The following is a 16,220-nucleotide window of genomic DNA, read 5'->3' on the forward strand; positions in this document are numbered from 1 at the left end:
TGTGAGTTTGAGGCCAGCCTGGACTACAGAGTGAGTCCAGGATAGCCAAGGCTACACAGAGAAACTCTGTCTCGAAAAACCAAACCCAAACAAACAAAACAAAACACCCCCCCCCACACACACACACACAGAAAGAGACATCAGGATAAATGAGAAGACGGAAGTATGTTGTTAATGTAATCATCTTCTACAGGAGAAATCTCAGAATGACATTTGTTCAGCAGGCTTAGAAGGCAAGAAGTCCAAATTAAAACAGAGAAATCGATGTTCTTCAAGAAGAAGAGAAATGAGATGAATCCCCTGTCATAGCTTGCAGGAGTAAGGCTGGAATCCACTTACAATCTGGAGCAGAAGGAGGGCTTCTTATAAAAACTCTGGCGATCAGAACCCACAAAATATCCTACCAAAGGTAGAATCCAAATTTGCAATTTAAAATGTGTAGTACTGTTTAATAATTGCTGGAGAGGGAGAGACAAAAATGCGTTTGATCTTGACCACGGGAAATTTTAATGGTGTGGGTACTATGATGTTGGTACAACATGGAAGAGAGCCATACCTGGATATGTTCATGGTCTCCCTAGAGACTCTATTTGTGCTGTGTCTTCTGGTCCTGGGGTGCCTGATCGTGGTGAATGAATGAGTCACAGCATCTTGCTCACACATTTACAGACGCTTCTTCATTAAGCTCCTTTTCTTCATCTTCTGAGAATAGCCATTAGTGTCCTGGATAAAGAGAAGGACCTAGTGCAGTGCCCATTGTAGGCTGTAAAGTCACATGGGGGGCAACTGCAGCATGTACTCTAGCGTCCCTCAGTCGGGCTCGGTCCCCACAGCCATGTGCTTCTCATATCGTGCTCATCTTCCCGTGCCAAGTATCACTCCAGGGGTTGCTTGTCTTTTATGTGTAAAAAAAGATCTTGACCACAAGCACACCATGTTAGACTTAAGTGGATAAACAGCCATCAATTTCAGTGGCCACTCAGTGCATTTAGAGGCGGAGAGTGGGTGACTGAAAAGCCTCTGTCCTCCGTGTTGACCAACAGGTCAGGCCTAATCCATCCACACTCTGCACTGGTCTGGAGCCCTTGTGCGGACAGGCCTCATTCCCGACCCGTTCATGGAATGGCCTTGCTTCTCTGCACTGGAAGAAACACTGCTTATGTTGATTTTTGAGGTTTTTCTCTCTCTTCCCTGCTCTGTGTGTGTGTGTGTGTGTGTGTGTGTGTGTGTGTGTGTGTTGTATGCTAGGGAATATCTTTGGGCATCACTCTTCAGGAGCCATTAACCTTGTGTTTTGAGATGAGGCCTTTTGTTGGCTTGAAGATCAAGGATCGCCCTCCCATCTCTGCCTCCCCAGTGCTAGGGTTGCTAGTTTGCGCCCTGTGTTGGCCTTAGTTGGTATGTGTGTTCTAGATAGTGCTGAGGTTTCATGCTTGCCAGGCCAGAACTGTATGCTTGGCGGCATCTGCCCAGCTCCTTAGGAGACAGTATTGACTTGAGAAATATGGGCTGCTTAATGCAACACTTCTCATATTGGGTAATGTTCTTCTTTTCTTTCACTTTCTCCTTATATAAAGTTCCTTTTCTTATCAGAATCTTTGAGCACGTCACTTAGTTCTTCTTTTCTGTTTCTTTTCAACTCTTTACTTCCTCAGAAATAAAATTGGAACCATTTCCCATTGCTCTCCTTATTCTGTGCTCATGATCGCATCATAGAGTCTTCATGGCTTCCTAGAGCAAGCTACCTACTTTCTCCTCTTTGTTTTACCATTCTTTGTATTTTCAAATCATCAAATATATATTCCCCCTACTCTCTGGTCCTTTAGTTGCTTATACCCATTTGACTGACAAGACTGGGTAGCCAGCCATTTTTTTCTTCCTTTGAGGTTTGAGGAATACTTCCTGTTGGTTTATACTATCCTATTTTTCCTAGTAAATTGTAGAACAAAGATTATCAGATTTATCTAGAAAATTTTCTAGAAAAATTTCCCAAATAAATATGTCTTACCTTTCTAATACATCACGTTCCATCCTGCTATTCTAGTGTTGGGATGAAGAACAGACATTATATATATTTGTGTGTGTTTAACCTCCAAAGGAGTCACAACCTCCTTAGGCTGAGAACTGCTAGTCTAGAACCTTCTTGCGTTTCCTCACCATTTTCCCCTAATAGGTGTGACATAATAATTTGTCCTCTAGCCTCCAAAAAACATTGTTGTTTACAGAGAGGACACATTACATTTTTGTGTATGTATGTATATGTATATGTATATGTATATGTATATGTATATGTATATGTATATACGTTTGTTATAATATGTGATTTCTATTATAATCATCTCCCTTCCAGCACTCTACGGATTGAGATCCACTGCTCTAGATGCTTTACTTCCATAGTTAGAAATACATCATTTGTTCAAGGTACAGTCTTGTAGCCGATGAACAGGCTGTCTTAGTTACTTTTCTATTGCTCTGAAGAGACACTATGACCAAGGCAACTTACGTAGGAACAGTTTGTAGGAGGTTTGCAGGTATAGAGGGTGTGTCCATGCCCATCATGGCAGGGGGATGTCATCAGGCCTGCAGAGATAGTTGAGAACAGGAGCTGAGAGCTCGCATCTCACTGTAGGCGTGAGACAGAGTGAGAGTTATCCGGGAATGGTGTGGGCTTTGGAAGCCTCAAAGCTCACTCCTGGTGACACACTTCTTCCAGCAAGACCGCACCTTCTAATCCCTTCCAAACTGTTTTAACAAGTATTCAAACATATGAGCCTATGGGCCATTCTCTTTCAAACTATCATCCAGGCTGTGGATTTAGAAAGCATCGCACTGGAGTACCTGGGGGCAATAACATGCAGAAGCGGGAGTAGCCTGTCTGATGGAGGAAAACCCATCTGGAGCTGAGCTGAGATTCACTATATTATAATTAGTAGTATAATAATTTTCTGCAGTGGAACTTAGAGAAATTCAGGTGAAAACACTTAACTGTTCTGGGCTGGAGAGATGGTTCAGTAATTAAGAGCACTGACTACTCTCCCAGAGGACCCAGGTTCAGTTCCTAGCACCTCAATGCTAGCTCACAATAGTCTCAGGTTAGTTCCCGGGGGTGTATCCTTTTGGCATGCAGCTGGTGTCGCATGCACATGGTGCACAGACATACACAGGAAAATAACTATGCACTTAAAAATAAACATCTCAGAAAAGTAAAAACGAGGGTTTCTGTAAAAAAGAAACTGCTTGAGCTCATGTAAGGCCTTTGGCTTACCTACAGTCTCTACCCCAGACTCTCCAGCAGGTAGAACAGCAACCCCTACAAAAGAAAAGTACAGATACATTGGTGAATGGAGTAGCATCCTGTTTGACTAGTCCATAGACACAGTAAGACTGCAGTAAGCTCCTGTTATAGAGAGGTTGTCAGGGAGCACCAAAAGCCAGAAAAACAAAATGCCAATGACTAGTGACTTAAAAGAAAAATCAGGGGAAAATTAAAGAGGAACAAGCTTTGCTCTTCTGAAGAAAAACCAAGCTTTAGGTTTCTTGTATTAAAAAAAATCCCCCGAGTGAACTTTGCTCATGGATTTGTTTTAGTTTTGAAATCCAGTGTGCCGTAGAGACTCTCCTTTGTTTTGCAAGGCAGTGACTAAGTTCTACCTAAGATCCAGGCTTTTTGCTACTAAGCAAGTATCTGCAACAAGCAAATGATATGAATAAATGGTATCAGACATAGATGCAGAAAAACCCCAGCAGAGTGTGAATTTACGGAAGTCCTTACACGGTCTTACCTGTGTATTCTCATATAATGTCTAGTGCTTAGCACACACAAACAGAAAAAAAAAAGTTTGAGTCTGAGTGTATGTTTCTGTACACTGAGAAAGAAGGTGACTCAGGTATGCGAAGATGGCTGTATTGGATCAGCAACAAAGGAAACTCTCCAGACGCCAGGGCTGATAAACAGGAAGACATAAGGCTGGAAGCTGGAAGGATACCATGAGACAGCGTAAAAGTGACTCCCTGCGGGCCTCCCCCCCCCCCCCCCCCCCCCCGCCCTTTGGCCTATATTACAAAGAAAAAGATGGTGTTGTTTCTGCACCCATTGCTGCCTTCTTGGAACATAAACATACTTTCCACTGTATCCAGATGTAATTTTGAAAATAATTCCCCTTCTGTCATAAAATTTGTACACATAAAATCTGACCAGTAATTTGTTTCTTATACATTCTTGTTTATGACTGTCTGGTAATGATGTCACAAGCAAATTATTTTAATTAGTTTTTGTTAAGTATTCTATGGGTCAAATGTTAAAAAAAAAAATCCAAATACTCATATAGAAAATAGTTTCTCTTTCAACATTTTTCCATAAACACATGATTTCCCCACCAGTAACTAACACTTTCAGTTTCTTGTCTTTTCTTTCACAGTCTTTTGTGGAAGCAGGAACCATGAGGCCTCACTTAACCTCTAGTGAGAGTGGGGCTGTTAAGGTTGTTTGTTTCAGAAGCTGGGCACTGAGGGAATGGGCCTAAATGGTCTCCCTTTTGTAATTTTCTCTTTTGAGCTCCCATCTTCAAACTTGTGAGATTAGCCCTGGGAAGGCCGTGACCCAGGCCCGTGTACTCTGACTGCACAGGTAACAATGTATCAGTCTTCTCACAAAGCCACACTCAGGCAAGTTTTACTCCCCGAGGGAGCGTCCGTCAGTCCACATCTAGGATTATTGATCTCAGGGATGCTCTGGCTTTCTCTAGTTTGACACAGAGATGGAAATCCCAGCTCATCCCGCATCCAATTACTGGATCTGTGTCCTTATTGATACTTTTTTCTCATATTCTGAAACAATGTTGCTCTTTAAAATAAAGTCTGCCACCAAAAAATAATTCTATACTCTGATCATTTTATGAGGAAAAACTTCTCATCTGTATGTCTTCCCTAAGTTGCATGGAATTCCTCGAGCAGGTGTGAGGGCAGTTGTTGGCTCCACTCCATTCTGTTTTCCTTTGGATGTATTCCCTCCCATTTCAAGGGACTACTCTTCCTTCTTTCCCATTCATGCAGTTAATATTGGAGCTGCAGTGTTAGTTCCAATGTATCTTAGGCTTTGGCCATGGTTGATTAGCCCAGGGGTGAATACGAGATCCAGTCTGCATCTCAAGGAATTTAGACTTTGGTCCCAAACTCACACCAGTCTTTCTCTAGATGAGCGAACCTACTGGTAATCAGCACTAAAGACTTTAGGTTGTGTGCTGTCACTAAGAGAGGGAACACATAGAGGCAGGTGGTCTGGGAAAAGACAGAGCAGAGATGAGACAGAGCCGTTAACTTCGAGAGTCTTGGCTGTGGCTACTGCTGCCTCTCTTGCCTTCCATAAAACACCCAGGCCTGTTGTGGAGTCTGTGATTCATGCTACCTGTGCATTTCTTAGTAACCAGCCTAACGGTGAGTCTAACAATGCAGAGGAGGCTTTAATTTTTAAAAAATCTACTTTGTCCCTTTCAACCCACTGACCCTAGGTTAATGGGGAGGGAGAGTACAGTTCTCTTCGCTACTTCCTGCTGTTTCAGATATTCAGTGAGTAACAACAAACACAGCAAAAGCCTTTTCTTCCCCGCCGCACGAGGCAGTTTCCTGTTGACAACTGTTCCATGCACTCTCATGAGGCAGTTATCAGCTGCGGACCAACTGGATCAGCCCCCATATTGCACACCTGTGATTACAACAAAAGCATGTTTACATAACATAAATGAGTTTCAAAAGACACCAAAACTTTTCCTGCAAGCAATAGTGGTAGCACCCAGCGCTGAGAGCTATGTGGTGGGGCCTATAAATCTAGCGGAGTTCCTCACAGCATTTGTCCTTTCTGCTAGTTAGAAGTTTCTCTCTTTTAAAAACGCAACCCTGATCATATTTATGACTTCAGTATTTCCCTGGAAATTTTATTTCCTAAATGCTTGATACTTTAAGGTGGCAGGACATGTTTGTGATCTCCAGTGTGAGGTTGCTTCCTCTAAATATGTCTCATTCTCTTATTAAAACCAACCTTCCACAGCACCCTAAGGGAAGTCTGCTGAGTTCTGTGTGCCCAGCTACCTGCTCTCACAGAGATCCTGGCACGTGTGTCTGGACGAGACACATCAAAGTTCAGCAAGGAGTCCCTGTCCTGCCCTGCCTTTCCCTAGGCACTCACAGTAGAGAAAACCTTCTATACTAAGAAGATGGGAGAAGCAGTAAGTAAGGAGAGGAGAAATGTGGAATTGGTCAGTGTTGACGATGACAGACAGCAGTAGACCATTCTGATGAGATTTGAATGTTCTAGGAGGCAAGAAGGCTGCCGAAAAACATCCACATTCCTCTCATGTTATGGAAGAGAAGTAGAGAAAGGACGGATTTAAAAGTGCCTGTTGTGAGAATAGGAATCCTGTTCTTCCTTGTGGGACCACTTCAAGGACTATATGGCAATTCTGTTTGCCACTGCTCTTGGTGGCACAATCAGGGCCCTGAGGGATGAAGGGATGGAAGAGGGACTAATTATTTTATTCTTAATATAGTATGGTTTCTGTAGTTCAATACTGTCTCTCATTTCATCCAGAAGAAAATTAATATTTTTTGTGTGTGAAGAACTGTTGACCGTTTTTTAGTTCCATGACATGCAACAAAGCAGAGAAGTATGCTACAGGCATGAGTGTGTATATATCTTGCATCATAAAGAGAGAAAGAGAGTAAAAGGGGTTTAAGGAGTTGGCACATACGACTATAGAGACTAACAAGTCTAAATTCCATAGGGCAGAGCAGTGGACTAGAAATTTAGGTAAGAGTTCATATTGCAACTTTGACCTGAAAATCTGCAGGGCAGATGACACAAGTTGGAAACTCAGGCAGGGCTCTTACCCCACAGTCTTCAGATCAGGCCCCTTCTTTCCACAACATTTCAATTAATATTATTTTAAATTATGTGCCTGTGTGAGGCTATGTGCACATGAGTGCAGTTGCTTGTGGAGGCCAAACACACTGGCTCCTTTGGAGCTGAAGTTGCAGATGGTTGTGAGCTACCCCATATAGATGCTGGGAATGAAACATGGTCCTCTGCCAGAGCTGAGCCATCTTATCTGCCCATCAAATCCCTGCTTGAGCAACTTTAATCTTAAGATGTTCAGTAGAACAGATGAGGCAGAAGAGCAAATGGAAGTATTCTCTTAAGTTGGCTGTATTAAATGTCAGCCTTGTATAAAAAGGATCACAGGACATACAGCCCTGAGGCTGAAAAGGCTGAGAGCCTAAGAAAAACAAATGGAACAATATTTTAGCAAATATCCCATTTTCAAAGTTTTTATAACACTGGATTTTTTTTGGTATAAGCAAGGTCAAAACATTTATTTATTTATTTATTATAGAAAATTTATAATGAATGTTTTGCAAGTAGAAACTATAGTTTGCACAGATTCTTGGTATTTATAATCAAACAACCACTAAATGTGTGTGTGTGTGTGTGTGTGTGTGTGTGTGTGTGTGTGTACATGTGTGTGTCTATGTGCATGTGTCTTTGTCTGTGCCTGGTATTCTTTGTGTGTCTCTCTCTGTATGTACGAATGTGTGTCTATGTAAGACTGGGTGTGTCTGTGTGTTTGTGTCTCTTTTTGTGCCTCAATGTATGAGTGTGTGTTTATATTTGTGTGTGTCTGTGTTTCTCTATTTGTGTGCATTTGTGTCTGTGTGTCTTTCTGTGTGTGTTTGTCTCTGTGTTGTGTATGTGTGTGTGTCTGCCTGAATCTGTGTCCTTGTGTATGTCTGTTTCTCTATTTGTGCCTGTGTGTGTAAATGTAAGTCTGTGTATATATGCCTGTGTGTTTGTGTGTGTGTGTGTGTGTATTTCTGTGTGTCTTTGTGTGTCTGTGTCTCTGTGGGACTATGTGTCTATTTTTGTCTATATTTGTCTATGTCTTTTTATTTGTGTTGTATGTGTCTGTGTGTCTTTCTTGTGTGTTTGTGTGTCTGTGTCTGTGGCTCTATGTGTGTTTGTATATGTGTGTGTCTGTGTGTATTTTGTGTGTTAGTATGTTTCTGTTACTGTGTGTATATATACACATACACATATATATCTCATATTTCAAAATAAGTATCTCTTGAGAGAGCAGAGAGAACAGAATAAATCCCTTTGTTTTAGAGCTTACAGAACCGAGGGAGAGAGAAATGCAGAGCTTGATTACAGCGTTCTTTCCACATGCCAAATAAAAAAACCTGATTGTAAATTATGAGAATTGGGCTCATTTCTGGCCTAGGCTAGCCAACAATGACTGAATTTGTATTTCTCTAGCGTTGCTGTACAGCTGAAGGGAGGCATGATCAATATGTTTAGATGGATACAAGGAGGAGGAATGTTTGTGGCTGTGTGTGTAGAGTGTCAACTGATAGAATCATCTCCTTTATCTGAGTCTAATTTCTCTGGGAGACAGAGCAGTTGCCAGCAGTAGGTGGTAGGGGTTGAGTGAATCAATCCTGGGTATGAAGCCATCAGCTGCACGTGCTACCTCAGTCTGGAGATGGTGGTACTTTCTATTTATAAGAAAAATATTCACAGAAAGCTTGAGAACTGATAATGACTGCTCAATGTCAGTGCTATCAGAATTAAGTTTAATATGGGAAAGGAGGGAAGGGGCTATGATTGGGATGTAAAGTGAATAAATAAATAAATTTTAAAATGTTTAACATGGGACTATCTCCAAAATTCCTTCCCAGAAGGGAAAAAAATCATTTAAAAAAGATTTATTTTTATTAAGATTTTAATTTTTATTCAATCATGTGTATGAGTGTTTGTCTGTGTATGCGCACACGAATGCAAGCATCTACAGAGGCCAGAGGCATTGGATTTCCCTGGAACTGGAGTTACAAACATGTGGTTTTTAACAAAAGTCTCAGTTGTTGGATTTTCCCAATAAAGACCCTGGAGGCAGATGCTGGGGTGAAAGCCTGTTCTCTCAGAGAGGCAGAGAAAGCTCCCAGCTGACCTTCCTCCTAAGCCAACATCCGAGAAGGCATCCTCTTCTCCTCTTCAGTTTGGAGGAGGTTGTTTGAGATCCTTCCTTCTACTTCCTGTGCATCTCTCTCTTCTTCCTCCCGACTTCCGCTTCCTCTCTGGTTTTTTTTTTCTTTTCTTAATAATCCTATGTTCATTTCCTGTCAGCTGGCTGCTTGCTCCACCTCCTGACCTATAGTTGACTATTTAGTCCTGTTTACACTATTCAAACAGAAAGCTCTTGAATTAAAGGTGTGTGCTAAGGCTGAGCCTCACCACAACTGAAAAAACAGATTTTCCCAGTAAATAACACAACTTCAGGATTCACAGTGTGATCAAATATCCTGCAACACAGACAGTTATGAGGCACCCAGCATAGGTGTTGGGAGTGGAGTGCACTTTTAGCCGCTGAGCCATCACTCTAGCCCTGAGTTCACTATCTTTTTGTGTGTGTGCTTGTGTGAGTTTGTAAGCACCACATGTGTGCAGGAGTCCGCAGAAGCCGGAAGAGGGCACCGGAATTGCTGCAAGGATCCCTTGGGATTATAGCTACAGGAAGTAGTGAACTGCCAAGCGGGTGCTGGGCACCCAACCCCAGGCTTGTGCAGGAGCAGTAGCTATTTTTAACCACTCAGCCATTTCTCTATCCTCCTCGTTTTCTTATATTGATTCCCTTTTCTTGGTTATTGAGTGGCTAAGGCCAAGGATTCAAAGCCTATGACATCAGATTTGTCATTTCTTTCCAGAAGCAGTTAAATTCCCTAATTTATTTAAATAATTACAATTAGCAGGAACTGTAGTACTGCCTCCTTTAGTTACGTACTGTAGTAAATCTTCCTGGGAAGTCTCTGGTGGTGCTAGTTCATAAAGCATCCTATGACCTCTTCTTTTCCATTTTATTTTACCTCTGAAGGTCCAAGCATCAGGTCTATTATTCAGTTAAGTAAACTATTTCTCCTAATGTTTTCACATGACTGTGGCCAGGTCTGGAACATAAAATGTTATTGAGTTTCCCCATGGGGTCAGGTTATGACCTCAGATAGATAAACACTTTGTCTTGCCACACAGACCAACATGGCCTTGAACTCAAAATTATCTGGACTCAGATTCCTAAATGCTGAGATTAGAGGTGGGTGTTACCAAGCCTGGCTTCCCCTCAGAAATTTCAGTATCCTTGACATTTCTCAGAGTTTTAGCTTGAAATGAGCCATTTAAGCTAGTAAAACAAAATTTTAAAACTTTTTTTATTGGTTCTATATGAATTTCACATCATGCACATCAATCCAACTCATCTCCCTGTCCCCTTGTATCTACCCTCCACACTTCCAACCTCCCCACAAAAGAGGAGAAAAAAAATCTTACGAAAGCTGCTGTGTGTCACAGTGTGTCCCACAGTGTACCCTGTTGTCAACAATTCTTTGCTTGCAAATGTTCATTGGTCTGTTTTGAGGCCTCTGGTTTCTGCTACACTATCAATACTGGATCCTCACTGGGACTCCTCTCAGATATCATGTGGTTGCCTGTGTCTTGGAGATCCTGCAGCTTTGGATCTATAGGACCGTCCCCTTCATGTGTTTCAGCCATTCGTCAATGGGATAGATGTCGGGGTTGGCCAACATGAAGGCCTGGGCCTGGGCCTGAGAGGTATCTGAGGTGGTCAGACCAACAGGTCTCCTGCACCCACGTCACTGGGGCGAGCTCTCCTGTGCTGCCCTGGCTGGCCCATTCAATAAGTCAGCCAACAAGGTGTATAGCCAGCTTTTGCAAACTCAGAGACTGGGGACGACTCCCCCACCCCCCACCCCCCAGGCTCAGTTCTACTGTGCTACTCAGGCCAGGTGCAGGGCCTGCTCTCCTGCTCTGATGACCTCAGGGCCAGCTCTCCTGCCTGCTATGGATGGCAAGGGGCATGGAGGGGCATCTCTCTCTTGCCCACACTACTGCGTAGCAGACTAGTGGCGGGGCCAGCTCTCCCTCATTCATGCCCTGAGGGTTAGCTCACTGCCACCAAGGTCAGATCTACTGGGCTGCCCAGGTGAGGTGTAGGGCCCACTCTCCTGAGTCCTGCAGCAGGTGAGGGACAGGGACAGATCTCCTGCTGTCATGACCCCAGAGCTAGGTCTTCTGCCTGCTGCAGGTGGCAAGGGAAGATGATATCTCTCCCTCATCTATGCTACTACATGGGGAATGCATGGCAGGGCCAGCTCTCCGATGCTCATACCCTTCAGGCCAGCTCAGCTACAACGTCCACAACCAGGGCCAGCTCTGCTCTGTTTCCTGAGTATTTGTCTGGGTGCACCCTCCTGAGTACTACAGCTGGCTAGTAGCAGGGTCCGCTCTTCCATGCCCAGGTGAGGGGTGGCATCAGTTCTGCACAGCCCTCCGACATCAACACGTCCCCAGGTGACAGTCTTGCCTTTGATGGTAGCAGACCCTTGTTGGTTCAGGGCCACAGACCTAGATGTGTCCCCTGATGGCAGCGCAGGCCAAGACCCCACTGTGGTCCCAGGTGGCATCATATCAGGCTGCTCCTCACCACCGTTCAGCCTCCAGTTCTGCATGAGGCAAGAGTCATGTCAGTCAGGGCCTGCCCGCCCAGGCCTCCGCAGAGGCAGACTGGTGGTTGTTTCCGGCTGGCTCCCCGTGTGGGCTCCATGGGGCTGGACTGCTGGTCATCTCAGGCTCGCTCTCACCTGGGCTGCGTGGCGCCAGGCAGGGGTTTTCTCACCATCTCTCCCATTCAGGCTGCATGGTCCACAAAACAATTTTTTAAATTTGTTGACTTTAGCATTTTTTGTTTTGTTTTGAGACGGGTTTTGCTGTATAGCTCAGGTTCACTTTAAACCCAGGATTGTTGTGCTTCAGCCCCACCTCACGTAGCTCAGTTGTAGCTAGCTGTTTCTAGGATTTTAGAGCCATTTCTTTTTTTCTTTCTCTTTCTCTCTTTCTTTCTCTTCCTTCCTTCCTTCCTTCCTTCCTTTATTTCTTTTTCTAACACTTCAGGAGCTTGATATCAAATCCACACTTTCCTCATTGCTCTTTTTTATGTTTATCTTATGTTCTTTCATTCTTGCTTTCATCTTTCTCTGGGTAGCATTGGACACAGGATATGTATGCACTCTTGTATCTACTCCATTGCATTGTTTATTAGTTAATATTGTTATTAATGTTGCACTCTAATATTTTGTATACTTGTTTTAAATATTGACAAATGAAATTTATTCTTCCAAAACGACAGACATGAGACATGGCTGTCTATCAGACTGAGCCTGCTTTATAAAATTTGGCAGATTGGCTAAATAAAATCGAGAACCAGATACCAGAGGGGCCCAACATCTAAAGAAACAGAGGCTTTGACCCACACTTACTTTATGCAATGCTATGGAGGAATGGTTTTTGTTTTCATGGTGTTTAGATTTTAGAGGGTTTATTTTTTTTTCATTTTGAGAACAAAGAATACGTCACAAATGCTTTTTTTGTTTTGTTTTTGTTTTTGCTTTTTTCAAAACTCTGCTTGGACTCTTGAGACATTAGTGGGATGTTGGATAAGCTTGAAGATGCTGCCACCTGTGGGTCTCATTTTCTCTGTGTTTCTGTGATTCTTCCCATCTGGTCTGAGGCAGAGGAAAAGCTCTTGCTATTGCTGTAGGCAATGCTCATAACTACCAGCTGTCTTCCCAGTATGTGCTGCCTGTGACCGGAAATAACTAAAGAATCTGCAGTCATTCCTCGGTATCTACAGCTACCACAAATCCATGGATGCCCAAGTCCTTACGTGAAGTGCCACAGTGTTTGCACATGGCCTGTCTACACCTTCTTAAATACCCCAAATCATCTTGTAATTACTTATAATACCTAAAATGCAAATGTTATAGAAATAGTTCTCACGGAAAGGTCTGTAAATATTTAGGCAGACTCACTCTTTACCTCGATAGTTTTGATGCATACTAGGTTGGGGGTGTGGATATAGAGCCCATAGCTGTATATGCTTGTAGTTAGTTCAAATGCAGATCCTACTGGACACCCCACACTCCTCCCGCAGTTATCTTTTAAGGTGCACATCAAATGAAGGCCTTTATTTTAGTCATCTAGTATTCTGTATTTACAGCATCTGACTGCTCAGAAACCCTTTACAGCTTTCTCTTAGTCAAATAAAACCCAAAGGTTTTTATCCTGGCATTTTAGACTCCCATCTGGCATTTATGCTTCATATCACCTTGCCTCTTAACATCACTTGTACTTTAGACAAATTAGATAACTCACTAGTGTGCTTATGTATGCCATAATACATTTAAAAATCCTCCATTCATATATGACTGTGGATATACTTGCCTTGTCTGAGATCTGTCATAAGTGTTATGCTGTGGTTGGTACAAACACCTCTTTCTTGACTAAATAAGCAGGCAGTTCAGCTTACCTGGTGGGTGGGCTGGGAGACAATCTCATGCAGCCTCTCTGGGGTTATGAAATTAGGCCTGATAAATACAAGGACCTAATAGGTACAAGTGTTAGAGTTCTTATGTAGGTCTAGGTACAGTGGTCTTTAGCTATACCAGTATTAAAACTCCTTTAATTAAAGGCTTTTTATTAGCATACATTAATCAGAAATACATAAATTAAACATATGTGTGTTTTACTGTGATATTTTCATATATGCATATAACGCACTTAAAAATCATATCTATCCCCCCCATTACCCTCTCTTGTCTCCTTCCTACTTTTGTGGATCCCTTTCTTTTCCAAACCAGTTCCCAAAGAGCTTCTCATAAGTGCTCTTCTCTGGCTAGTAACATGAAGAATCAGGGCCAGCAGAGACAGCTGAGTGGGGGCAGCAGCGTTGGCATTGACAGGAAGCTGGAGGTAGAGAGAGATCAGCCAGCCGCTTTAACAGCAGCAAAGGAAGCAATGTAGGAGAACCAGAGGGACCATATTCTGTGTGGAGAGTCACAGGGATGGAGCCAGAGAAACCATGCAAATCTGACAACCAGCAGGACAAAGGAGCAGAGCTACTGGATAGCTGGCGGCCTTGGTAAGTGGTAGAGGTGGTTGCTAGGCCAAGCTGCGAAGGCAGTATGGTGGCAGGCTGCATGGATAGCTGCAGAAGAAGTGGAGCTGCAAACCAGCCGAGGACAGCAGGAGCCTCAATAGCAGCAAGAAACATGGCAGTGGTGGCAGCTATAGTAAGCTCTAATAGTGGATATTGTCGAAGGTGAGGAAGGCTGAGTACCCAAGCCCCAAAGCTGCATTTCCCATCATTATCAAGGGCTTAAGCATCCTCCGTCTTGATCCCCACAGGAATGATAACATTTGCAGAGTGTAAGGCCCTTAAACAAAGGTCTAGGCAAGAGCTGTGGCGCTTGGAGGGCTAAGAGTTTTAGCAGCCAAGAACTGCACTAAACCTGTAACACTAGAGGGGCTACCTGCTGCTGCCCCAACCTGTCTGCTGCCTCTACTTGCTGTTATCAAAGGCAGAGGAATGTGAAAGCCACCAGAGATAGCACTGGAAGAGCTCCTGCCTGCTCACTGTTTCTATGCCAGTGGTGTAAAAGGACCCTCACCAGTGGATTGATAGCATGGCATAGCCCTTGAATTGGATTTGATTCACATGCTATAACTGCCCACCTCTGCCTGTCACACCCCCAGCTATGTAAGGAGTGCAACCTGGGCTACATGAGACTGTCTCAAACAAAACAGGAATTTAAAAGGAATCCTTACAGTAATGAAAGAATCTACCAACCCAGATTCTAAATGATGAAGATAAATAAAGGGGTTTTTAGACAAAAACAAAACAAAAACCCTGAAAACATTCCTCACTGCTAGGATGCCAAAGATGTTCCTGAGGCTGGACACAAGGGATACTAGGTATTGGCCATATCCCCACAAAAGAAAAAAATAACATTTTAAAAAGCCAGTGCAAAGAATATTTTCTTTGATATATATTCAAGTCTTATATATGAATCATATCTCTAAAATAATAGTGATATCTTGTATGGCGTAACAAAGGCAAATGGAGTACACACAACAATAATAATGAAAATAATGGTGTGGTAATCTTCATAACATGGCTTCTGAGTTTCTGTATTTTATGTGAGTGATACAATGTAAATGTAAGTAGACTGAAAAACTAAGGATTTATAATGCACTCCTACAGCAATGACTAAAATGCAATACAAAGAAATAGAGTCAGTTTTGGCAAGATGTAGTAGCAGAGTCGTCAAGAATGAATGTATGAGTATCAAGTTCATATCAAAGGCCAAGTAATAAAGGACATGGGAATGAATGAAATAGGCTGACCAGCTGCCCCAGCTTACTGTCTAGAGACTTTTCAGGCATTGGTTCAGGAATGAGGAAGCCAGGCAGATGCCAGTTGCTTGTCTGAATTGAGCACTTGAAGCTGAGGGAATGGAGAGGGTGAAGAGGCTTGAGCTGCCGACACAGGTACCAGCGAGGAAGGAGCGGGACAGAGGGAGACTTCTGCTTGCAGCAGTGTGTATGGTGAGTCTTTAGTTGAGCATCAGGAAGTACACATGCCAGAGGGAATTAGAAAAAGTTAGGGAAAGAACTAGCTGGACAATTACAGGACCCCATGTGAAGAGCTTACATAGGGCCTGAAAAAAAAAAGTCGTATTTCTAACAGAAAGTGGAAAGCTTTATTACTTTTGGAAAATAGAATAATATATTCAGGAGTTACTCGTCTCAGTAGTCATGGGAAACCCATCATCCTAGGCTGAGCACCACCCAGGTTGTACCTAAGCAAGCTTAAAAAAACCATGAAAGATGAACTCAACTGTGCTAAGGGCAGAACTGTACTTTCAGGAATGTAAATAAGACAGCTGAAAATTATGTGGTAATTAACTTTTATCAGGAAAATTCACTTTCTGCTGCTGTTTAACTACACCAATATGGACTGGGTACTTTTGTCCCCCTAAAACTTGCATGTTGAAATCCTAACCCATATTTACTTCATCCTTGGTATGAAGAAAAACTGATAAGAGCAACTAAAGGAAGGGGTTATTTTGGCTCACATTTGAGGTCACAGCCAAATGTAACAAGGAAGCCACATGTCACGGTGGCAGGACCATGAAGCAGAGAGACAAAAGCTGCCCCTTTCTCCTTTTTATTCAGTATAGGATCTCAGTTTATGGAATGGTGCCACCCACATGTTGGGTGGGTCTTGCCACCTCAATTAACCCAGTCTTGAAATAGCCACACAGAC

The sequence above is a fragment of the Acomys minous genome (genome assembly GCF_964271855.1).
Source record: "Acomys minous genome assembly, chromosome: 8".
Taxonomy (NCBI): Eukaryota; Metazoa; Chordata; class Mammalia; order Rodentia; family Muridae; genus Acomys; species Acomys minous.